Below are 24,963 nucleotides of genomic sequence, written 5' to 3' on the forward strand. Positions count from 1 at the left end.
AGTCCTGAGTCAATAGCAGAGAGGCTGGTCCTGCCAGTAGGTGTTACTTTAGCCATTAATCCGGGGCTCTCCATGGATGGAGGATGGTCCCCTCCTGCCAAGAAACACACAACAAAACTCCAAACCAAACTGAAATCTGCCAGTCTGCAAGTCTCCTCTGAAGGCAGAGTTGGGCCCCTAAGACAGGATGCAGAGCTTGCCTGAGAGGGCTGACAGCAGCCCTGCCCAACTGGGATAGAACAGAGAGCCTTCTGGTCGCCATTGCAGGCCACTTCACTTCATCATTCAAAGTGGGTTTTGGCATTGGGATTAGTATGATTTAATGCAATCACAACAATAACCATCCTCACCTACTGTCTGAGGCCATGAGAGCCCATCCAGCACTGTTTATTAGCTTTGGCTTCATTCACCATGATTAAGTTCTTTTCAAGCAAGCTTTTCCTGTCCTCTCTTGGTTTTACTTCTCTCCAAAGGAGCTTTACACTCTAGCTTGAGGATCCAAATTCCCCTAGTTTCCCTACATAAAGCACGTGCTTTACGAATTCAAAGGCATCAAGAGCAAGCGCAAACTTCCTTACTGACTGGCAGAGATTTCCGTGTTGAAAATGCGTCTGAGGGTCTGATTCCAGTACAGATTTGTCACTTTCTTATAGTTCTTGAGCCTACCGTTACAGCAAAAGGACCTCCTGGCCAACAGGGGGTGATGCAATTTGTCACTGTTAGGACAACTGGCTTGTGGATTGTTGGTAAGTTGCTTTCTGGTTTTTGGACTCAGATTTACAACTCTGACTTGTCTTCCCTGACTCTCCTTTTCTTCTTTCTTGTGGTTAGAGATAAAAAGTGAAAGTGTCCTCAGAAATAATTTAATCCAAGATAAGACAAGATTTTTCTGTAAAGGGTCAGACAGTAAGTATTTTATGTTTTGCAGGTCCTACAGTCTTTTTTGTAATTATTCAGTCCTGCTATTGTAGCTGAAAAACCAGCACGTGTAAACAATGGGTGTGGCTGTGTTCTAAGAACGCTGTATTTACAAAAACTAGCAGTAATCAGGACCCCCTGGAGACAGGGACTTCATATCAATTAATGTCTTCATTTTCTTTTTTTTCTCTTTTGTTACTCCTAAAAACAGAATCCCAGCAAGGTATACTGATTTGCACAAGCTCACGTGTGCTTAGTCACTCAGTCATGTCCAACTCTTCGCGACCCCATGGACTTGAGCCCGCCAGGCTCCTCTGTCCATGGGGATTCTCCAGGCAAGAATACTGGAGTGGGTTGCCATACCTTCATCCAGGGGATCTTCCCAACTCAGGTATCGAACCCAGGTCTCCCACATTGCAGGTGGATTCTTTGCCAACTGAGCCACCAGGGAAGCCCGCACAAGCTCATGTGGATAGTTAACTACAAGGTGGAGGAGGACTCAAGGTTTCTGGATCCCCTTTTCAGAACGTTTTGTTCTCTGCACTACTTCCTATAGTGAGAGCTTACCCAAAAGGTCCAAAACTATCTCTTAGCTGTGACTGGCTAAGATCAATCAAACATGCAGTGGCTAAAAGGCACTTTATTACTTATCAACACAGAAGTGTGGAAAAATGATGCTATAAATACTCACTTCCTTGATTCGGGCCTCTAGAATTTAAGTTTGTTCAGCCTCCGACTTCACATTCAAAAAACTAAGATCATGGTATCCAGTCCCTTTACTTTATAGCAAATAGATGGGGAAACAATGGAAACAGTGACAGACTTTATTTTTTTAGGCTCCAAAATCACTGCAGATGGTAACTGAGGCCATGAAATTAAAAGATGCTTGCTCCTTGGAAGAAAAGCTATGACCAACATAGACAGCGTATTAAAAAGCAGAGAGATTACTTTGCCAACAAAGGTCCATCTAGTCAAAGCTATGGTTTTTCCAGTAGTCGTGTATGGATGTGTGAGAGTTGGACCATAAAGAAGGCTGAGCACCAAAGAATTGATGCCTTTGAACTGTGGTGTTGGAGAAGACTCTTGAGAGTCCCCTTGGACTGCAGGGAGATCCAACCAGTCCATCCTAAAGGAAATCAGTCCTGAATATTCATTGGAAGGACTGATGTTGAAGCTCAAACTCCAATACTTTGGCCACCTGATACAAAGAACTGACTCATTGGGAAAGATCCTGATGCTAGGAAAGATTGAAGGCAGGAGGAGAAGGGGATGACAGAAGACGGGATGGTTAGATGGCATCACTGACTCGATGGACATGAGTTTGAGTAAGCTCTGGGAGTTGGTGATGGACAGGGAAGCCTGGCTTGCTGCAGTCGGTGGGGTCACAAAGAGTCAGACACGACTGAGAGACTGAACTGAACTGAACTGACTTTACAGTTGGAATAAGCTGTTCTGGGTCTAATCCCTATACAGATCTCTTGCCTTTCTTGTAGTCCATGAACCCACAGTCCATTTAAGTGTGATCATCAGTTCCTTGTTTATTCCTCCAAATTTTATGCCTGGTCACAAGAGGGCAAAGTGAGAGAGCATGGGATAAATCCAACTCCCCATCACTGGAAAACAATGGAAAGAACATGCTACCCTTTCAAATAACTTTGAAAATAAATTAATTTGCCCCACTGGTGGATGAGTACCATTGTTTGGGCATTGATGAAATACTCTTTGGGAGGTACCATGATGAAGCAGAAAGAACTTCTTGTCAAATTCCCATGTTACGTTGCATCTGTTGAACTACTTAACCTCTCAATGACTCAGTTGCCAGACGTGGACAGCAGGAAGAATGAGATTTTTCCCTAAAAAGGGCTCTTGTTCTGATTATGCATCAGACAACTATGTAATTTATTGTCCAAACCAGGACACCTCTAAAAGTGAGAACTTTTCTGGTTCATTACCCTAAACCTGTAAGTAAAATCTAAGATTTGGTATATGGCCACCTGAGCTATACAACATAGTGAAAAGTGAAAGTGTTAATCCCTCAGTCAAGTCCCACTCTTTGCAACCCCAAGGACTAAAGCCCACCAGGCTCCTCTGTCCATGGGATTCTCCAGCCAAGATTACTGGAGTAGCCATGCCCTCCTCCAGGGGATCTTCCCTACCCAGGGATCAAACCCAGGTCTCCTCCATAGGTGCCTGACAAATCTTCGTTTTCTTTCTCTTCCTTTTTCTCAAGGATTCAAGCAAAGCTACATTAATATCCTTCTCTTCCATTTGTAAATGTGATGTGAAGCACTCTGACTGGGTAAGGAACCCCCCATTTAGCAGCTCTATAGAGCACTTCCCCTCTGCCATCCCTTTCATAAGACTGTAGAAAACCACTCTGAGTGTAGAAAAAACACTCTGCCTCGTGTGTTCTACTGCCCTTCCAACCTCGCTGTGACACCAACTGGGCCCGAAGGGGGCCAAAGGAGATGGCATTCACTATTCTGCCAAAAGCACAGATGGTCATTTAAAACAACAGCATTCCTATTTGGGGAGAAAGAACCCCGTGCCATGAATACGACACTTATGAAAGCATGAGAACTGAATGCTTGGATGTGGCAGAGGGCCGTGTGGGGGTTTCTGATCGGTTCCACCCATGTACACTACATGAACTCACTTAGAAATAATAAAGCCTCTGTGCTCTCTCAGTCTTGTATTTGTCTTAAACTCAGGCCCACCAAATTGTGCCAAATTATGTGTTGTTCAACTTGCGCTGCCCCGAGAACACTAAGCTCATTTTGTGAGTTAACTGTGCTGTATTTATACGATTTCAGCGTTACAACCAGGAGTTATCGACAGAGAAAGGGAAATAAACAGATAATTTTTTAAAAGTCGAAACTACAGCCATTTTCCCCTTCAAGCTTGAACCAAGGTTAAATTCGTTTGGGTCCCTGGGTGATATTTACACACATGTGTACTCATGGGCAGCCTCATAGTATACAGTGCTCTGTGTATGAGAACATGTAAATAAAGAGGATTAAGATAAACAGCATGCATTGCATTTCTGAATTTTGCATCTATTTTAAGACAGGATATTTTGGATGAACTTCTCTTTCACTTTATAGAGTATCTTTTTTTTTTTTTAATATGAAAATTTGATTTATTCATTTCTATTTCAAGCTAGCTATTTTTTTCCAGGCTAATAATAATATGATTATACTAATAAAATTCTTTTGAAACGTTACATTTCCAATATTTTTTAAAAGTTTTTCCCCCTTCTCCCTCTACCCTCCATCCTCCTATGCAGTCAGGCAGTAAGGCATTCGTAACGATTAGGAGTTTGGAGGGCAGGTTCAAATTTTGGCTCTCCACTTCCTACAATATGACATTGATCAAGTTACTTGACCCCTCTAAGCCTCGATTTCCTCATCCAAAAATGGGACTAATGAGAATTCCTACATCACAGAATTTCTGTAAAGATTAAACACATGCAAATTACTTAGCAGTTTGGCCAGCACACAGGCATTGGCTCAGGTAATTTCCTGGCAGACCAGGAAGCAGAGGGCACAGGTTCAATCCCTGGTCAGGGAACTAAGATTCCACATGGGGCAAAAAAAAAAAAACAAAGGTTGGCTCTTACTCCAACTTGCAATAATTCAGCATAGCTACCTCCTACTCTGAGAATCCCCTCCCTCTCGCTTCTGTGTTAACTGGGGATCCGGGCCTCCTGCCTGCACCCCTTGATTCCTGCATTCTGGTCTCCTGTCTGGTTTCCTTAGCACTTCTCTCATCCTACCTGCCAACAATCTGTCCTAAGAACCCCTATCAAAACAAATGTCATCCTCATTCACATCAGAGGCTCCCTATTTCTAGGGGGATAAGATCCAAACTCCCAAAATGTGACAATTCGGGTCCAACACAGTCTGCTCCAATCTCCTTTTCTAGTCTTACCCAAACTCCAAATAAGAACCACTAATTATTTTCCTACCCCCACAGGGGCCACACCCTTCTCTCCTACATGCCTTTCCTTTTCTGAGGGCCATTTTATCCCCTCCGCTGTGAAGTCTTGTCTGCCTTCTGCATCCTCACTGACTCACCCCCCAAGTAAGTTCACCCCGCTCCCTGTTGCCAGAGCTCATTTGGCACATAGTCATAAACTATCCTTGACCGCTCAGCAGACTTTCGGGGAGCAAAGAATACATATTTTAGATTGTTATAGATTTCTGCACTTCCACATAGAAGATGCTCAGTAAAACAAACAAACAAAAAACCAAACTTCCTGAATGAATGAATAAGCAAATTAAAAGAAAAGAAAATATAGAATATAAGAGGTCAGCATTTTACAATCTAAAAATCGCACACTATGATAAAGACCAAAGGCCCTAATTTATCATGACTTTAATAGACTTTTCTACCCTAGAAATGTGTAACATGCTATCACTCATAAAATTGATGTTGAGAGATACGGTGGACATTCCTTTGGGCCACTTCTTGTGGATGACTATTCCAGAGAATTTGGCCAAATCAAAAATAAATTAAAAAAAATTATATCTAACTGTTATATTAATCCCATCTCAGGGGCAAAATCTCACAAGATCAACCTAACTTTTACTAAAGTTTAAGGGAACAAATTTCTTTAAATGATTATCTATATACACCAACCCATCAAATGCACTGTCAGAGATTCAAACAGATCTTTATTTTCTAAATATATGTGATGTACCTCACAGTTCCCTTTAAGCCTATATTTGCCACAAAGGCAGAGAACTTGCTCAGTACATGGAGAAACTTGATAATGTCTCAACATTGCCCAAATATCCAAGACATATGCTACCCATCAGACCTGAAAAATGTATCAGTGCATCTGTTTTTACTCAGAGCCCGCTTTTACATCTTTATGAAGTGAGCAAAACCGAAAAGTCACAAGGAATAAAAAGATGGTTGTAACATACACAGTACTAATCGCTTAATCCTCTCTCTAGTGCCCAGGCTGTCAGGGCCAAGGACGATAATGCCGACGCTAATACATGCTGTCTGCAGGAGCTGTCACTGCCGCCTGCGTCCCTGCGTTCTATTTGTCAATACCAGAGGGATTACAGAGAGACAAACTACGTAACTGAGCAAAGCTCATGTCCAACATGGATCCAGTTTCCTTGTTTGTCAGTGAGCGCTGATGGATCCAGGAGGACGGTGATGACACCAGCTGAGCTCTCAGCAAGCAGATGCCGTGGAATTTCTGTTCCAACACAAAGTAGCAGGCAGAAGAGGCCAGGGAGAGCAATTCAGCGAGCCGAACTCTGAAACAGCAGGGCTCACTTAACTCACACTTCACCAGAAAAGTGCCAGTTCAGCTGAAATTCCATAGGAGAAAGTGTTGGCTTTTAAATTACCTGGGTGCTCGGGAACCAAAAATCAAAGACCACCTCCATGGCTATGTGGACAGAGCAATCACATCCCTTGTGTAGACTCCCGCGGCTCTGCAAGAAAAGCAGTAGGAAGATCAACTGTTCAGGGATATGGTGAAACTAAGAGAAGAAAAAGAATTGAGTGCTCTGTATATGAATCCTGCAGCTCCCAGAGATGTCTTGCAAAGTGAGGAAGCAGAAGCACATAGGGTGGCCCTGAACTGTTTGAAGAATTGTGCAACTCTTTCTCTGCGTTGGCTGGGGGATGACCGACTTAGGTGTGTGGCCAAGCTCGCACTGCCGTGTTAAGTCATTTCAGTCATGTCCAACTCTGAGACCCTATGGACTGTAGCCCTCCAGGTTCCTCTGTCCATGGGATTCTCCAGACAAGAATACTGGAGTGGGTTGCCATTTCTTCCTCCGGTGGCCAAGCTTAGTTCATCTTATTTAAAGACCATCGTCTAAAACAAAGTTCTGCTCCACTACACCTTCCCCCAAACCTCAATTCCAATCCAGCTGGCATTCGGAGAGAAAGTAGATTAGGTCAAGGAGCCAGCCTTCATTAGAGAAAAGGTTGATAATGTTTAGAAGAATCACAAGGAGACAACAAAAGGGAAAATTCCCCTCACTTACCAGCTCTATGACTGTAGCTGCTTCACCTACACCTCCCTGGTCTCACCTGGAAAGTGGGCTCATCACATCCACCACCACAGTCTAGCGCTGAGGCTAAAGGATATGATTTATGTAAAATGTACCTGGCACTATTTCTAGAACTTTACAGCCTCTCAAAAATGTGTCATTAATATCTTCTTCCTGAACTCAAAAAGTTCCAAAACGTGGAACGGTTAGGGAGAGTTTCTGATTCAATGAGGCCAGAGTGGCTAGTCTCAGACTCTACTAGACCTTGGAATATAAAAAGGAGACGGTCAATAACACAGGAAGAAATATTCTATCAATATCTTCATAGCTGGCTCTGACCAATAGTGGTTTGAGTTTGCAAGGACATGGGAAGCCATAGCCATAGTTCTTTGGGCCTTCATAGATAATTAAAAACACAAAGGTTGAACTTTGAGGGTTCTTAGCCTATCACAGTAAGTGCCCAGTCAGATTTTCCAGGCCCTTTATTTTTCCCTTACATAATGGAAAAACAGGTGCTGGGAGGGATGGGCTGAGGGCAATTTCAGCTTCGGAAAGGGACGGATAGACTGGGGAGATTTCATGAACACATGAACAAGATTGAGTCTTCCATTTCCTCAAGATTTGCTTTCTATCACTCTGCTCCATTTTCAATGGGATGAAAAACACCAGCTTCTTACTAAACGCAGTGCATGTGTTCAAAACCTCTGAGGACCATTCCAGGCTGGGAGGTGGTAAAAGGTGGAGCATGGGGCAAGCCCTCATCCCTGAGAGTACCAGGAATAACAAGCCAGACATTCAGACTTCAGTGCCTCTGTGTCTCTGCCTGATGGTCTCTGAAGACCGCCTGCCTTAGCCCTGGATGAGGTTAAAGACACTGCATCATGTAAAGAGAGACTGAGAGGCCAGCACCCAGAAATCAGATAAGTCTCAGATGGTCTATGCTCCTCTCTAGGGTTTCCATGAAAACCTGGGCTGGACACAGATGCTGAACCGATGGTGCATTATTCTTATTATCTTTCATAATTCTGTGCTTCATCTCTTACTACTCTTTTCTGGCTCCACACAATCCAGAGCCACACTGGCCTCCTTTGATATTTCTTCCAAATGAGCACACGGTCCAACCTCAGGCCCTTTGTACTAACTGTTTTCTCTGCTCAGAACACTCTTCTGCAGATAACCACCTAGCTTGTTCCTCACTCATTCAGGTCTCTGCTCACGTGTCAGCTTACTGGAGAGAGGCTTTCCTGACCACTGCCTCTCAAGTAGCACCACAAGGCACTCCCACATCCCACCATCACCATCATTCCTTACATTTCATCCCACTTAATTTCCCTTCCCAGCACTTACTACCCCTGATATGTTACACATTCATTTGTGTTTCATTTATTGTCTCTCTCTCTAATATATAAGTTCTATGAGAACAGAGGCTTTGCTGTTTTATCGCTGTAGACCCAATTACTACATTGCACTTGGTACTTAGTAAATGCTCAATAAATATCTGCTGAATAAATAAAAGAACAGTATTCCTCATACTATAGGATGCAGAGCTGTAGGGGACCTTGTAAATTATCTGATTTCCTTCTTTTCTTTTATAGATAAGACAATTGAGTCTACAAATAACTAACCTGGGAGCTCAAAGCTAGTAAACTGAACAACATAGGGGGCTGGAGCAGTGATCAGCAAGATAAAGCATACTAATCTAGTGTAAAGAAAAAGTGGATCGGGCCAAAAAGCAAAAGGGAAAAATAGAAAGCTTGAAAGAGCAAGGGGAGAGGGGAGAAGGCAGGGGGGAGGAAGAGAGGAAGGAAGGAGGGAAATCACATGTTTCACTGGCTGAAAAAGAGCCTAGAATCCAAGGATATTTTAGATGGTACTGAATTAATACTGAATATCCTTCCCTAGTAGCTCAGTCGGTAAAGAATCTGCCTGCAGTGCAGGAGACCCAGGTTCAATCCCTGGGTTGGGAAGATTCCCTGGGAAAGGAAATGGCAACCCACTCCAGTATCCTTGCCTGGAAAATCTCATGGACAGAGGAGCCTTGTGGGCTGCAGTCCATGAGGTCTCAAAGAGTTGGGCACAACTGAGCGACTAACACTAACTAACTAATCCTTAAAGCACTTTGCAAATCACATCTTTTGCAATCAGACAGACAACATTTAGGAATGACCCCTGAGATGCTCAGCTCCCCATTCATCACTGTGGTGTGGTGGGGAAATTCTAACTGCTGAGGTTTATCTGAAGAACAATTATTGTTTTGGTTCAAACCTCCCACCTGCAGGCTGAACTCCACTTATCTTAGACTGAGAAGAGGAAAGGGGGAAGAAAGAGATGCTTATTGAACTAGGCACTCTGCCACGGGCTTTCAAGTATCTCAGTCAATTTTCATAACATCCGTATGGCCACTTTACAAATGAAAAAACTACATTTCCAGGGGTTGAGTGAACAGTTCAAAACCTCACTACTGATCAGTGGCAAACCAGGACACTAACTAGGGTCACTCCATTTGGCTCTTTTCTCTAGTTTCTAAAGAATTTCTGCAAAGAAAACTTCCCCATGTGCGTTTTCACCTAGCATTTTTACAGTCACCCTAAGGCTAGGCACGATGGATGTTTAGTCCCCAGAGTATCTCTGGGCTCGTCAGTTTTCACAAACGGATCTGATTCCACCACCCAAGCACTGGACTGCTAAATCATTCCGATCTGGCAATGCAGAACATGTGTGTTGGCTTTGGGGAGAAATCCATCAGTATCCCCCAGAGCCACCCCTAAATAAACATGCAATCTAAGTAAAAATAGTGTGCTTGTTATGTCAGTGTGGCTTTGGAACTCCCAGCCTGGCACTGGGGTGATCCACTGCTCCAATTGCTGAGGCCTGAGGAGCATCTAGGGGTGTGGGATTTTTAGTCCCCAAACCAAGAACATTCTTGGCAAGCTGGACAAATTGGTCACTCTACCCAGCACCCCCAGTTCCAACCAGACTGTCCCCCTTAACCCTCCACCCCATGAAGAAATCCTGAGGCCACTGTTGTCTTTATATAACCTCAAACTGTCTTCTGCCTACTGCGCAATTTTTGATTGAAACTCCCTTGAGAAAAATGTGCCTTATAGAAGATACATTAAAATATATGCATCTTATCCATTTTTATTTTATATTTTAAAATCCTGGATTTGTTGGCATTCTAGAAATTTATACCAATGAATCACAAACATTCTTTTTTTTTCCCTTGGCCATGCCATGTGGCAAGTGGGATTTTAGGTCCCTGACCAGGCATCAAACCTGTGCCCCCTGCTTTGGAAGCACAGAGTCTTAACCACTGGTCTGACAGGGAAGTCTCATGAACCCCATTCTTTTAACCCCTTTGCAGAATTCCCTTCAGTGAACTGTGCTTTGGCATTTTGCCTCTATTGTAATATTGAATTTAAGAATTCTTTTCTTGGGCTCCAAAATCACTGTGGATGATGAGTGCAGCCATGAAATTAAAAGATGCTTGCTCCTTGGAAGAAAAGCTATGACAAACCTAGACAGTGTATTAAAAAGCAGACATTACTTTGCCAACAAAGGTCCATCTGGTCAAAGCTATTTTTCCAGTAGTCATGCACAGATATGAGAGTTAGACCCTAAAGAAGAATGAGAGCTGAAGAATTGATGCTTTTGAACTGTGGTGCTGGAGAAGACTCCTGAGAGTCCCTTGGACAGCAAGATCAAACCAGTGAGTCCTAAAGGAAATCAGTACTGAATATTAATTGAAAGGACTGATACTAAAACTGAAACTCCAATACTTTGGCCACCTAATATGAAGAGCCAACTCATTGAAAAGACCCTGATGCTGGCAAAGATTGAGGGCAGGAGGAGAGGAGGGCAACAGAGGATAAGATGGTTGAATGGCATCACTAACTCAATGGACATGAGTTGAGCAAACTCTGGGAGTTAGTGATGGACTGGGAATCCTGGCGTGCTGCAGTCCATGGGGTCACAAAGAGTCAGACACAACTGAGCAACTGAACAACAACAGCAATTGAATGTAATGGAGGGAAGGGAGTGATGAGGACTATAGTCACTTTATCATCCAATGTCATCCTCAATCTTCTAGAGAAATTTATTTCCTCTCTAAGTGCCAGGGAAATCTCTCTGCCCCTGAGAAACTTTATTTTCCATGGTTTTTCTTTATGAGAACTAATATTAAATATTCGATCGTATTTCTCTTTTTCCTTTGACCAGCAGGAAATTCAGAGCCAAATTTTTCTGCTCAGTATTAAAAATTGTGTAGGACTCTTGTCTGTATATTCACATTTTAACTTCCTGTATTTTCCAGCACTTAATTTTTTATATAATGCAATGAAGTGATAAATGAGAATGTGATCATTTGCAGTTTCTTTTTACAATAACCCAGCAAAATGGATATTATTGGGGGGATTTAAAGTTCATGTTGGAATCTTTCAGACAAAGGAAAACTTTGGTTCAGCATTGGAATGAGAATTTAAGACAAAAGACAGCTGAACAAACATAGCAAGGATTGGTTGAAAATTTTCTAATTTATTCCAACATTTGTCAACACCTTCTAAATGCTACCTAGGAAGACAGAAAATGCCTAACTGAAAATTTCATTGTTCTTATCCCTAATTCACTTTCTTTGCATGATCTCAGGTGGAGTGGGAAAGAGCTTGATTCCTCCTGACCCATGGGTGAAAAATAACTAGCCTTAGGCCATCTGGCTCTATGTTCTTAAGTTATCTTAGGGTTAGCCTGGTGCAGAGCAGGTAATGGGTTTGGAGTGGAATCTCACCCCCAGTATGATCTTGAGTTTGTCATCTAAATAATTTGCATCTCCATTTTACCATGATAAAGTAGGAATAATAGTATCCACATAAGAAATATATTATGAAGACTAATATTAATATCCACATTAGAAAACATTATGAAGACTCCAATACTTGGGCCATCTGATGCAAAGAGCTGACTCATTGGAAAAGACCCTGATGCTGGGAAAGATTGAAGGCAAAAGGAGAAAGGAGCGGCAGAGGAGGAGATGGTTAGATAGCATCACTGACTCAATGGACATGAATTGAAGCAAGCTCCAAGAGTTAGTGAAGAGAAGCCTGGAGTGCTTCAGTCCATGTTTTCGCAGAGAGTTGGACACAACTTAGCAACTGAACAACAACAACATAAGACTAACTGAAATCATGCATATAAAAGCATCTCCCCCCATCCCCACTCCCACCACCAGCACAGTGACTGGTATGTGGTGAGAGCCTCCCCCACAACCTCCCAATAAAGGTCTGAGCTGTTACTACAGAAAAGTTAATCCTCAGACTGACAGGGATCACACTGTCCCTGGCAGTGACTGGAGATTTTATCATAAACCTCTGGCAGCGTTGCCTAATATAACTTTGGCCACTTCTGCTCATTTGTTAAAGGATACTCCACAGGCCCAAAGCAGAGGCCCCACATTAAAGCAGTGGTTATAGTGGGTCACTGGGGTTCTTTCTCCCCAGGCAACAATGAAACTGAATTAACAAGCATTCACCAGGGCAAACCATAGGCAAGGAACTTTAGAACTCTGCAAAAATAGTAAATTTTTAAAAGAGATGCACTGCTACACAGGCCAAAATTTGGGGCGTCTTGCTTGCTTCTTGCACATACTGAGCTGGCTGGAGCCAACACAGGAAAGCAAAAGTGTGCTGAGAAACCCTGGAGTGCCCATCCCTGGGATCCCTGAGGGCTAACCTTTGAGAAGTCACAGATTCCTCTCCAGTTTTTGTTAGCCAGGGACACATTGCCTCATCCTATCCGTCTCACCTCTGCTCAATTCCTCCCTGTCTCCACTCAGTATCTCAGCCTGACTGAATTAGATATTCTGTGAGCTTCCGCCTCCTCACTGTCTCCAAATTCAAGGGCTACAATGGTCCAAATAAACATAACTGATTACAAATTTGACCTCAGTCTTTGGGTCACAAAGTTCAACCACCAGAAACAGAGAGACCAATGGGGTCGAGACTCCCAAATCTCCACTGGAGATGCTTTTGAAATGCTCCATGGAATGAAGGTTCCAAGAGGGTAGGGACAGTGACTGTGAACAAAATGGCAAAGCACCTCCGATAAGTTCTGTTCCAGGTGTGACTTGAATATGTGGAGTATTCAAAGCACAAATTCTCAGAGCTGACTCTTGGAGGTCATCTGGGTCAACCCTCAGTCTGATGTAGGAATCCCCTGTAGATGTATGAATCTCTATTCATTAACAAACATGAACCCACCCGAGGCAGCCCACACCCCACTCCCCCACCCCAAGAACAACTATAGTATATAAGCTGGTCTTCATTGTTACCCAATTTCTCTTTCATCTTAAAACTTTTTCTGTATTAATGAGCACCACCTGTGGAGTCAGGCATTGGGCAAAGGGGGTGCAGTGGAGAGCTGGGTAGCTAGAGATGTGTCCTGTCATCGAGGAACTTACAGTGTAGTTGTGGAGACATGTGTGAATCACACATAATGGATGGGTGTGGTCAAAGCACTCTGAAGAAAGAGAAAGGATAGTTCGATGACATGGTATGAGGAGAAGGGGGTACAGAGAAGGGGGCAGGGAGAGGGTAGCTGGAAATCCTCCTCAGAAATCATGAAAAGCTGAGACCCCATGGATGAATAGGAGTTAACTCTTGAATGGGGGTAGGGACATTCCACGAAGATCCTTTGTGGCAGGAAGGATCATGGTATACTCAAGAAACCAAAAGAAAGCCAACGTGACTCCAACACAAGGCAGGTGGCAGGAGCCCGTAGGCCATGCAAAGGATTTTGTCTTTATTCTCAAAGCAGTGGGAGCCGCTGAAGGAGTGTGCGTGTGTGTGTGTGTGTGTGTGTGTGTGTGTGTGTGTTAGACCCAAAATATATACACATTCTCCTCAGATTCCTGCCTCAACCCCCTCCCAGACCTCTGACTGCTTACTCATGAAGAGCCTTGGATGACAACCATGGGAGCTGCCACCCTCCCCCACTGCACCCCCATCACCACTCAGATGCTATTCAGACTAAAGGACTATAGGCAGCCTGGAGTGTGTTCTTCATATGCAGACCAGAGTAGTGAAAGAAGCCACACCCATTGCCCCAAACTCCAAAAAACTGCTCCCGTAAAAGTAAGAGAGAGAAAAGGAAAAGACACAGAGAAACACAGAAGAGTAGAGAAGGCTGAGTGAAGACTCCTGTGGAGATGGCAGGGATTGAAGTGATGCATCTGCAAGCCAAGGATCACCTGGACCCACTGGAAGCTGGGAGAGACAAGGAAGGCTCCTCTCTGAGAGCCTATAGAGGGAGTACACCGTGCTAAAACCTAGTTTGGACTTCTGGCTTCCAGATCTGTGAGAGAATAAATCTCTGCTGTTTCAGGCAACCACATTTGGAATAATGTGTTTTGGCAGCTCTAGGAAACTAATACAGATTTTGCTGCTGAGAAGGGAGATGGTGGCTGTAACAAGTACCTAAAAGTGTGGCCGTGGCTTTGGAACTGGGTAATTGATAGAAGCTGGAAGAATTTTGAGGCACATGATAGAAAAAATGACTATGTTGGGTTGAAGAGATGGTAGAACCATGGACTTTAAAAGTGATTCTGGTGAGAGCTCGAAAAGAAGTGGAGGACATGGAAGAGAAAGCTTCTATCATCTTAGAGAAAACATTTATCATCTTAAATAGAATCTTGTAAGAAATGTGAACGTTCAAGATACTTCTGGAGAGGAACTGGAGAAAAAGCAATCCATGTTATAAAATGTGGAAAAAACTTGGCTGAACTGAGTTCTACCATTGGATAGAAGGCAGAACTTGTAAGCCATGAGCTTGGATATTTAGCTGACGGATTTTTCAAGGAAAATGTGGAAGATGCAGCCTGGTCTCTTTTTGATGCTCTTACAAAATGTGAGAAGAAAGATGAAATGCTGAAGGAACTGCTAAGAAAAAAGGAGCCAGCACTTGGTAATTTGAGAGGTTGTTGGCCCACCCAGATTGCAAAGGATGCTAAAATTAGAAAACTAATACAAGTGTGCTCACTTACTGACAATACATCAAACTGATACTTACAAATTATATGTTTTTATGTGTGTCTGTTGTACTTAAAAGTTTGTTTATAGCAATGTAAGCTTACGACTGAAAAATTAGAAAATAGATAAGCAAAAATAAGAAAACAAAAATACTATTCATATTTCCAATACCTAAAAACAACCTATCAATATTCTCTTTTATAGGCATCTAAATTTTCTTCTATATATTTTTATATTTCTACATTTATTTTCACCGAAACAGGACCTTATCACACATTCTAATCCTTTGGTTATTTTTATCTCTTAGGTATTTATTGATGGATAACTTTCCAATAAATATACCCCTAGAAGATCATTCTCAAGGATTAAGAATTTGGTAAGGGCTTTACAGGTTTACAAGAAATCCACAGTAGCATATTTTATCTTTTAATTTTATTTGAATGTTTTTTTTAATTGCTTAGAAATACAAAAGTTTATAAAGTAAAACAGGAAATGTCCTAGTCCTCAGACTTAACATTTAAATATTCATTTCTTTGATTACAAGCAAGATTAAAGATGTTTTCACATGTATTGAGCATTTTTGTTTCTTCACTGTGAATTGCCTCTGTATAGCCTTTGCCCTTTTGTTTCTATTCATGTTTATTTTCTTCTGAGAGACTTGTAATGATGCCTTACACATTGAAGATATTAATCTCTTGTTTGTCTTATATGTTACAAATATTTTTCTCAGTCTTACCATTTGCTTTTCATTTTGTTTATAACTTTTATGCATAATTTCACATTTATATAGTTACATATCTAAATTTTTTATGGCTTCTTCCCTAGGGTTATGCCTGAATAGACCTCCCACATACCCAGATTATACAACTAGTTAACTAAGATTTCTTCTGGTGTTTTATGGTATGTTTTACTTTTTGACATTTTTATCTTCCCCAAATTTATTTTAGCCTATGGTGAGAAGGAAAGGATTAGCTTAATTTTTTAAATAAAAATTATTTTCACATCACTCATTGGATAATCCATCACTTCACATTATTTTCGAGTGCTGGAGATTTTTTTTTCATGTACTAAAAATAGATGCATCCTTGCATTTGGGGCTGTCTATTCTAGTTCATTGTTTTCTCTATTTGTTACAGGCTCTGCATGTTATTTAAATGTAATTTTATGTTACAATTTATTATCAGTGTAAGGTTCCCTTCCAATTTCTTCTTTTAAATTTATTTTTGCTATTTGTGTGTCTCTCTTCCTTCAGATAAACTTAACACAAATAAATGTATTTGCATTTCAACTTCAACTCTATTAAATGTGTAGACCAATTTGGGTAAGAACTGCCATCTTTTCCTTAATAGACAATATTCAGGAAAGAAAGACAGGACATATGGGGAAACAGTAAGAAATATAACTGTGCCCTTGAAGAAAAGTATTCATGTAGAATCTTTCTGTAGAAGCAGAGAGACAGAAACACTGGTTGTGGTCAGAGTATATTTAGATTTTTCTTAGAAGCAGCACAAAGCACTTTTAAGGAAAATTAAATCTCACAAACAGGTATCCCTTGATGAAACTGGAGAGACACAGGATGCCAGAGGCTGACTGGGGGCTCCTGCAATGGTATGAAGGTGAAAGGAATAGAAAGATTACAGAATCAGAACCTGGTACTTCTTCAAAAGTGAACAAGAGAAGAGCCTCTTTTGATGCTGCTGAGGTATCAGCCTTATCGGACAGGAAGAAGCTGCTGCCAGCAACAGAAACCAGGAAGTCAGGAGTAGCTCCCAAAAGGTAAAGGAGATGCTCAGTTCCAATTTAAACAGGCCGAGAGGAAGCGATGGCTGGACTTCAGGATGGAAATGTTCTGAAGGAGGTTGTAGATCTGGAGCTTCCTGAAAGTGAGGATTGCAGAAAACACCAAGCGTGGTGCACAGTGGACCCTCATAAACGTGTGACTTGCACTAAGTGATAGGCCCAACGAGACTGAGAGCTGAAAATCATGTTGTGAAAGAACAAAGATTCAAGAAGCGTCCCTCAACTTTGTTGAATACTACACTTACAGGACAGAGAGAGAACTAGGGTCAGAAAAGTCAGCGGTTAAAAACAACCAACCTACCAACCAATCAGTGGGCAGAATGGCTGTGATTTTGAGCAAACATTGCTGAGTATCACAGATCTATAATGACAATTCAAAGTGAACACAGATGCACACCCCCAAGATAATGCACTGAAATCTTTAGAGACCCTTAAAACATTTTAAAATCACCTTCTTATTTGATCCTTATAACGACCCTGATGTTAGGAAATGTCAGAATGCTCCCACCAGCAAGGAGTGGTTCTAATTCATCTAAAATTTGCCTAGTCCAATTGGGACATATCACTTGTATTTAAGGATTCAATCCTATACAGTCAGCAAGAAAAAAAATTAACTTAAGTAGTGTTGTCACAGGGAGGAAAAGGCTAGTCATTGGATATGTGAAGAGCTTACTGGAGTTTGGTAAAGAATCCATTGCCTCATGGTTTAACATCGTTGTAGCAGGTTGTATGCATACAGTTATATACACAAAACATAGTGAGCAATTTAAGAGATTTTCAAGGATGGTTTTGATTCCATGTGATTTTCATGGTTGGCAATGACTTTCAGATTCTAGTCTTTTCATGAGATGCGACTTTAACTTGGTCCTTTCACATAGTTTTTTTTTTTTTTTTTTCAGAATGGGAGAAAATAATAGCAAATGAAGAAACAAAGGATTAATCTCAAAAATATACAAGCAACTCCTGCAGTTCAATTCCAGAAAAATAAATGACCCAATCGAAAAATGTGCCAAAGATCTAAACAGACATTTCTCCAAAGAAGACATACAGATGGCTATCACAGAGTTTTTATCGTGTTACATTATTGTACTCAAGTTGCCATGAGCCTATTATCTGAGCTAAACCCTGAGAGATATCAGGTGGAAATCTCACACAGGTCACTTTGATGGAAACAGTGCTTAGCGCTGCTGAGACTCACACTCAGGTCTGTTGCCCACAGACCTTTTTCATCACTACTAGAGGAAGAATAATATACTGGCTAAAATAATAAACTCTGGAGTCAAACTCTCTGTGCTCACATTTTAGCTACATCACTTTCCATCTGGGTGATCTTGGGCAAAATACTTGATCTCTGTGAGCTTCAGTGGTCCCATCAGTAAAAAGAGGTGAAGAAAAACCTATCCCATGAGACTGTATTTAGGTAACTGTCATTGAGTTTGATGTATGTGAAAAGTTGAGAACACTGCCTGCCCTCTTATAGGTCCTTATTAAATAAATACTAGCTGTGAACTTTAATTAGTATGCCACAGACTTTTCCAGCTTGTTAAATGGTTAGATAATTAATAAACATAGGCTATTAGTAAGACTCAGGGTTCTTTTGACTAATTCAATATTTTTCTTCTACTATTTTACACTTGCTCAAACAGGTATACTCAAAGGAACAAGCTGTGTCCAATTTGGATAATAATATTATTTGGCAAAGAACAAGGACTGCCTAATTCAATTTAATTTATTTTCCTTTCGTTCTGTGGGGCATGTTAGTTATATTTATACACAACTTCTCTTGCATATGACTGATAGGTTGACATGTTATGATCACACCACTAAAGATTGTTCGAGAGTCCCTCAGAGGAGTGAAGAGCCTCGGTGACCAGTCCGTGACATGGGTCTTCTTACTCTAAGGGATCCTCTCACCACAACTTCCAAGTCTGAGGAATGAAACCCCTAATGAGAACCATTCATTGGGAGCCTGTGGGGTGTTGTACCATGCCAACCTCCTTATAGATATCATGTCTAGAATAAGTCTTCTCATTCCTATTTTACAGGGCAGAAAACTGGGGATTAGGGAGGCTACATAACTTAACGAAGACCAACTTACTAGTATGGGATAAAATAAGATTTCAAGTCTTGGTCTAACACCAAAGCTCTTATTCTCCCCTACCTCAGTCATGCTGTTCCAGCTGATGATAATAGGAATTAAAGGAGAAATTAAGTGATTGAGATTTATAGATGATGAACCACTATAAAAGCCACTATTGTGAACTTTAAAAGAGGGAAATCAGCCAATTGAACATTGGTTAAGGGAATGCTTTTACAATGAAGACTTTTCCCCCTTATTTTTCATGTTGTCCCACAACAAGAGAACAAAGGGTCAGTCCAAGTTCATGGAGGTACAGTTAGAGAAAAAAAGAAAGGAAAAATATGTTTCGCCCCCTAGCATGGAGCCTGTCTATGGAATTCCATATTTGCTGAATCAAATTTCAGAGTTGTAGTGTTTAAAAATGTTTGTGTTGATTTAGTGCCCCCAAACAATACTGGTTGTTGACTAGGCGAAGATGAGAGTAACCAAATCACATACTTTAGGACTTTGACTGATTTCTACAGAGGCCAAAAGGTAGTTTTCTTCTCTCCTACTTTGCCATCTGCTTCAGACCCAAGGATCCAGGGGCCCTCCCACTGTCTTCTGGAGCTGCAGGGTTCCAGCCTGACCAGAATGTGTCTGAAACCCCATCTAACTGAGGCAAAAAGTCTCAGTTCCCACAGAGGTAGCTAATCCAGTCATTGAAGGGTTACCCAGTCCAAATCCCCAGCCACAAAATGAAAACAGAGCAGGGTCTTTGTTTATTGATCTGCCTAGGACCCTCTGACTGGCAAAGGAAGAAAAAAAATAACCCGGCACAAAATAAATGTTCGATTTCTCTTGTGTAAACAAGATCGAAACCAACTTGGCTGTACAAAGCAATTCTTTGCATGTAAAGCAAAAAATAGCTCCCTTGAGGAGGAAGGAACCCAAGCCCCATTCAATTGCCCCTCCCCTCTACTCTTTCCCTGGCCATTTTCAGTAACCACTGCCTTTCTGCCAATGAACGTCTATTCAGGGTCCCTGCGCAGGAGTCACTGCAGGCAATGAGCTCACCCCCACTCCATCACCCCATCCAAAATGTTTTCTGATCTCAATAAAGGCTATGGACTCTATGCTGAAAGTCAGTATTATTGAAAATTATCTCCATAAAAAGGAAACACTTTTAATCCAAAAATCTTAGTCTTCTATTTCTTTCTGTAGGGCTCCGAACAGTCCCAAACTGCTCTTACGTGGGTTTAGAAGTGGACTAAAGGGAGACCTTTAAAAAACTCCAAATTCTTCTTTGTCAAATACCCAGATGGTAGATGACAATTTGGATGCAAATCCCTTAAAGAAGGGTCTCAAAAATTTAGTTCACCTTTTGGGACCAAGAAAGTTAATCCTAAATCCTTGTTCGATCTTAATTCATGCCAAACTTTTAGTGACTCAAGCAAAATATTTGCCAAGTTGGATCACATGGCGTGGCTTCATTAGCCAGTATATCTATGGATAGGAGTATTTTACAGAAAATAAGAATCTGGCTGAACCTTCACTTAAAACTCAACACCAGCACAAACAAAGACATTCAGATTTCAGAAGACCCAATATCCTGTGGTAAAAAAGGGCTTCTCTCATTTTCATATAGGTCCCATTTTCTTAGTACTTTCAAAATGAAGGCTGGATACATCCCTCTGGAAAACCTAGTCCCCTTACAACCCAGAGATACCAAGCCAATCAGCATCAGACATTTGGGGGAGAGAGTATTTGTAATGTTTCCAAAGCTCCAAGTATTAGGGAGGTATTTGGATTCAAAATTCCCACAATTATTGGAGTACTCAGTAAATGTGAAGAAGATAGAAAAATGGATCTCACACCTGACTTGCTGATACTTCTCCAACTGGGAACCCAGATCTTAGGAGGGAGGTCCTGAGAACATAAGGATGCCCACTGATGAATGATACTGGTATCAGAATGGTTTTCCTGGATTTACTCAACAAACCTATGAAACATCCTCCCACTAGAACACTTGGAGTACTCATGAGAACTTATGGTGGTTTGATACCATTCTTCCTTCCTGATCACTTGGTAAAGAATGTTCCAGGAACTGAGTGGCCTGCTTATAAAAGATGACAGGGGACAGAGGCATTCCTCTCCTACCTAATTCTGCCCTTTCCCAGTCATCCTGGTGATCAGGGAAAGCTCTTGAGTGTGGAAAGAGGCAGATGTAAGGAAGAGATAAGCAAGTCTTATAGGTTCACATGAAATTCCTGGTATTCTACCCCTGCAGCTCTCCCAGGCGTGAGTGAACTTGTGGTAACTCAAGGTTTCTATCCAGCAATGAGATTAACCTCATGAAATAAGCAAGAAGAGCTATCAGCAGAAACGTGTGCTGCTTACTTACTTGTTCATGCAGGGATCTATTTATAGCCTGCCTTGCTCCACAAAGAATTTGAGGTAGAATGACTTCATTCTCAAAGGCCCAGATAAAACTCTTTATAGTGGCTATTATCATGACTCAAAAAGAGGATTCAAAAAACATGGGACAAAATTGAGAAAGCAATCACCACCAACATGTCAACAGGCCCCACCTAGCTGCCACTCTCTGGGTAGAAAACACTCTGATGGTTAAGAGTATTCTATTTTGGGATTTTTGCCCTGGTACAAACTGTATCAGATTGATACTCCTTTTCATTCACTCTAATGTCTTCTTTAACCCCTGGTAGCAAACTATCCACAAGGTAAATTCATTCAACATTTACCCGAGCTATGGTACTAAAGGCATAAGAGAAGGGAATTATGATCAAGGGACATAAGGCATTCACCTATTTCCTTTTTTAAAAAATCTAATTTCTAAGGAAATTCTTAAGAGAGAGGTCAATTCAGATTAGAAATCTAAATTTTGGACTTTTAAAAAAATAGACTTTATTATTTAGAGCAGTTTCAGGTTCACAGCAAAATTGAGCAGAAATACAGACAGTTCCCATGTACTCTCTGCCTCCACACAAACAAACCTACTCTATTATCAATGTCACCACCAGAGTGGTACATTTGTTCAGTTGATGAACACCTATTGAAACACTATAATCACCCAAAGTCTATAGCTTACCTTGGGGTTCGCTCTTGGTATACATTGTATGGGTTTTGACAAATGTATAATGACCCATATCCACCATTACAGTATTAGGCAGAATAATTTCACGGCCTGAAGAATTCTCTGTGTTCCAACTATTCATTCCTCCCTCCCCACTGACCCCTGGCAAGCACTGATCTTTTCACTGTCTTCACAATTTTGCCTTTTCGAGAATGTCATATATTTGGGACCATACAGTATGTAGTAAATATATAGCCTTTTTCTAACTGGCTTTTTTCACTTAATAATATGTATTTAAGGTTCTTCCATGTCTTTTCATGGCTTGCTAGCTCATTTCTTTTTAGCAATGTATAATATTCTATTTTATGGATGTACCTCTTTTTATTTATAAATTCACCTGTTAAAAGACAGTTTGGTTGTTTTCAAGTTTGGGTGATTATGAATAAACCTATAATAAACATCCATATGCAAGTTTTTGTGTGGGCATAAATTTTCAGTTCATTTGGGTAAATGCCAAGGCAGGCAATTGCTAGATTGTATGGTTAGGAGTGTTTTGTTTTTGCAAAAAATGTCAAACTGTCTTCCAAAGTGCCTGTACCGTTTGTATTCCTGCCAGGAATGAATGAGAGTTCCTGTTGCTCCACATCTTCACCAGCATTTGATGTTGTCAGTGTTTTGGATTTTGTCCATTCTGATAGGTGTATGGTGGTATCTCACTGTTTTAGACTATTTTTCAGTATACAACACATTTTTTCACTTCAAAGGCATCCACTGATGCGAACTCAATTAACCAAGGAAAACTGATATTTAGTGAAAGTGGATACCCTCTATGCCGAGGAACAGCACTAAACATTCCTTATTCCTATTTCACAGACAAGAAAACAGAAGTTCAGAGATGTTGGTTAATTTCCCAGGTCACAGGAAAAGAGGCAAGGCCAGAATTTGTATCTATATCTAGCTTTCTCTAAAGTCTTTCTTACTCTATACCCATATCCGTCAAAGCAGAAGGGAAAGTGAACTCATTTATGGAGTGCCCACATAGGGAATGCCAAGCTTTACGCACTCACAACTTTAAATACATTCTTTAATTTAATCCTCACAAAACTAAAAATGACATTCCTGTCCTCTACAGTGGAGAAAGAAGGTGAGACTCAGAAGATTCTCCCTGAGCTAAGCATTAATCATTTGATTGTTAGATTCCATGGGAAGATAAAAGGTGAGGTTCCATGGAAGGAGCTGGGGTGCTGAGACTGTGGGATGGGGGCCCTCAGTGGGGGACTCTTAAAAGAGATAATTTATCAATTAGTCTGGAAGGATTTCAATATATCAATCTGTATAACCACAACAGTCAATGGCAGCTCTGAGAGAGCCTAGGAGGACCTGTTGATGGATTGGACATGGAGTGTGTGGTGGAAGGAAAAGAGAGGGATATGGATCATAGGTGGTTGCTTCGGCACTTGGGTAATGATGCCCTTTTCTTGAGACATGGAAGACGCAGAAGAAGCAACTTGAGGGAGGAAATCAGAGTTCCAGGAGGATGGAGTCAGTTAAGGGGAGGGTAACAGTTATCCTCAGAATTAAGTCAGGGATACAGTGATGCCAAGAAGAATAAACATCATTCCTGGTCTCGTATCTCCAACACAGCAGTCAGTCAAACCTCCCTAGGAGCTATCGTACAAGACAGAACATGAGCAGTGGCTGAGAAGGAGAATTTGAAAGCTGTACTAAATCTCAATGTTCTATATTATTGATCAAACCAATGCTGTATCATAAACCTTAAAACTGAAATCCCACCTCAAGTCTAGTCTCCAGTTACAGAAGGAGAAAGAATACAGAGAAAGTCCCAGAGAGGCCAAGGAAAGACAGCCTTCCACACATGAGAATCTTGTTTGCTTGGTAGGGCCTCAAATTTCATGAGAGTCATTCATCATTAGCCATCTCCTCCAGGAACTTTTCTTAGTTTATGTGGTAGGGAGGGAGGGAACATAGTGTAGTGTTTTGTGTCCTAGGTTTCTGGCTCTGCTGCAAACTTGATGAGTGGCTACAGGTAAGATATGGAATGTCACTAAAATGTGAATCTGTGAATATCTGCAGTTTTAAAGGGATATAAAGAAAAAGGGCTTCCCTGGTGGCTCAGATGGTAAAGAATTTGCCTGCAATGCCGGAGACCTGGGTTTGATCCCTAGGTTGGGAAGATCCTCTGGAGGAGGGCATGGCAACCCACTCCAGTATTCTTGCCTGGAGAATCCTCATAGACAGAGGAGTCCGGCAGGTTACAGCCCATGGGATTGCAAAGAGTCGGACATGACTGAGCGAGCAACTAAGCACAAAGAATAAGAACATGCCATACCATGCTACAAGATTACAACACCCTCAAACAGCAGTATAGGGGTCATACTGAAACTGGATGTCACACAGAAAGGGGTCATCCCCCCATTTAGGAATAGCCTAAAAATTCCCTAGGGCATGTTCTAAAGCATTACTGAGGCTCCCTATAGAAGGCTATGCACTCAGTCCCTAAATGAGCCCAGAAAGCTTTTCTGCAAACCCATATGAATTCATGGATTGGCAAATAGCTATTGGCAAAGAGCTCTGCCAATTATTGACTGTGTAGGAAGCATGGGTTTTGCAGAGAATTTAGAGTTAGTGACTTAATTGGGGGCAAAGAATAGCTATGGAGGTGCTGAGGAGAGAGTGAATTTTAATGATAACAGAACTCTCCTGGGTGGCTGTCGCAGGGAAAGACATACTCTCCTCTAATTCTCTTTCCAACCCCCAGGCATGGAGAGGCTGGACCCCTACTTAGTACACAAGGAGAATGTTCAGGAACTTGCCAGAGGTCAAACACAAGCAGAAGAGTCAAGATGAAGGCCAAGCTGTCCAACCCCCAGGTCCCGGCACATTCCCCCTGCCCCACATTGCCCAAGGCAAGTAATGTTTGCCAAAATGACTTTTCCTCAAGGATCAAATTCACTTGCCCTCAGAGGACCTTTGCCCTGAAGGGGAGGCTGTCTTAGGTGATCTCCAAGGACCCTGTGAGCTCTAGCACTG

The sequence above is a fragment of the Cervus canadensis genome, chromosome 3 (assembly GCF_019320065.1).
Source record: "Cervus canadensis isolate Bull #8, Minnesota chromosome 3, ASM1932006v1, whole genome shotgun sequence".
NCBI classification, from domain to species: domain Eukaryota; kingdom Metazoa; phylum Chordata; class Mammalia; order Artiodactyla; family Cervidae; genus Cervus; species Cervus canadensis.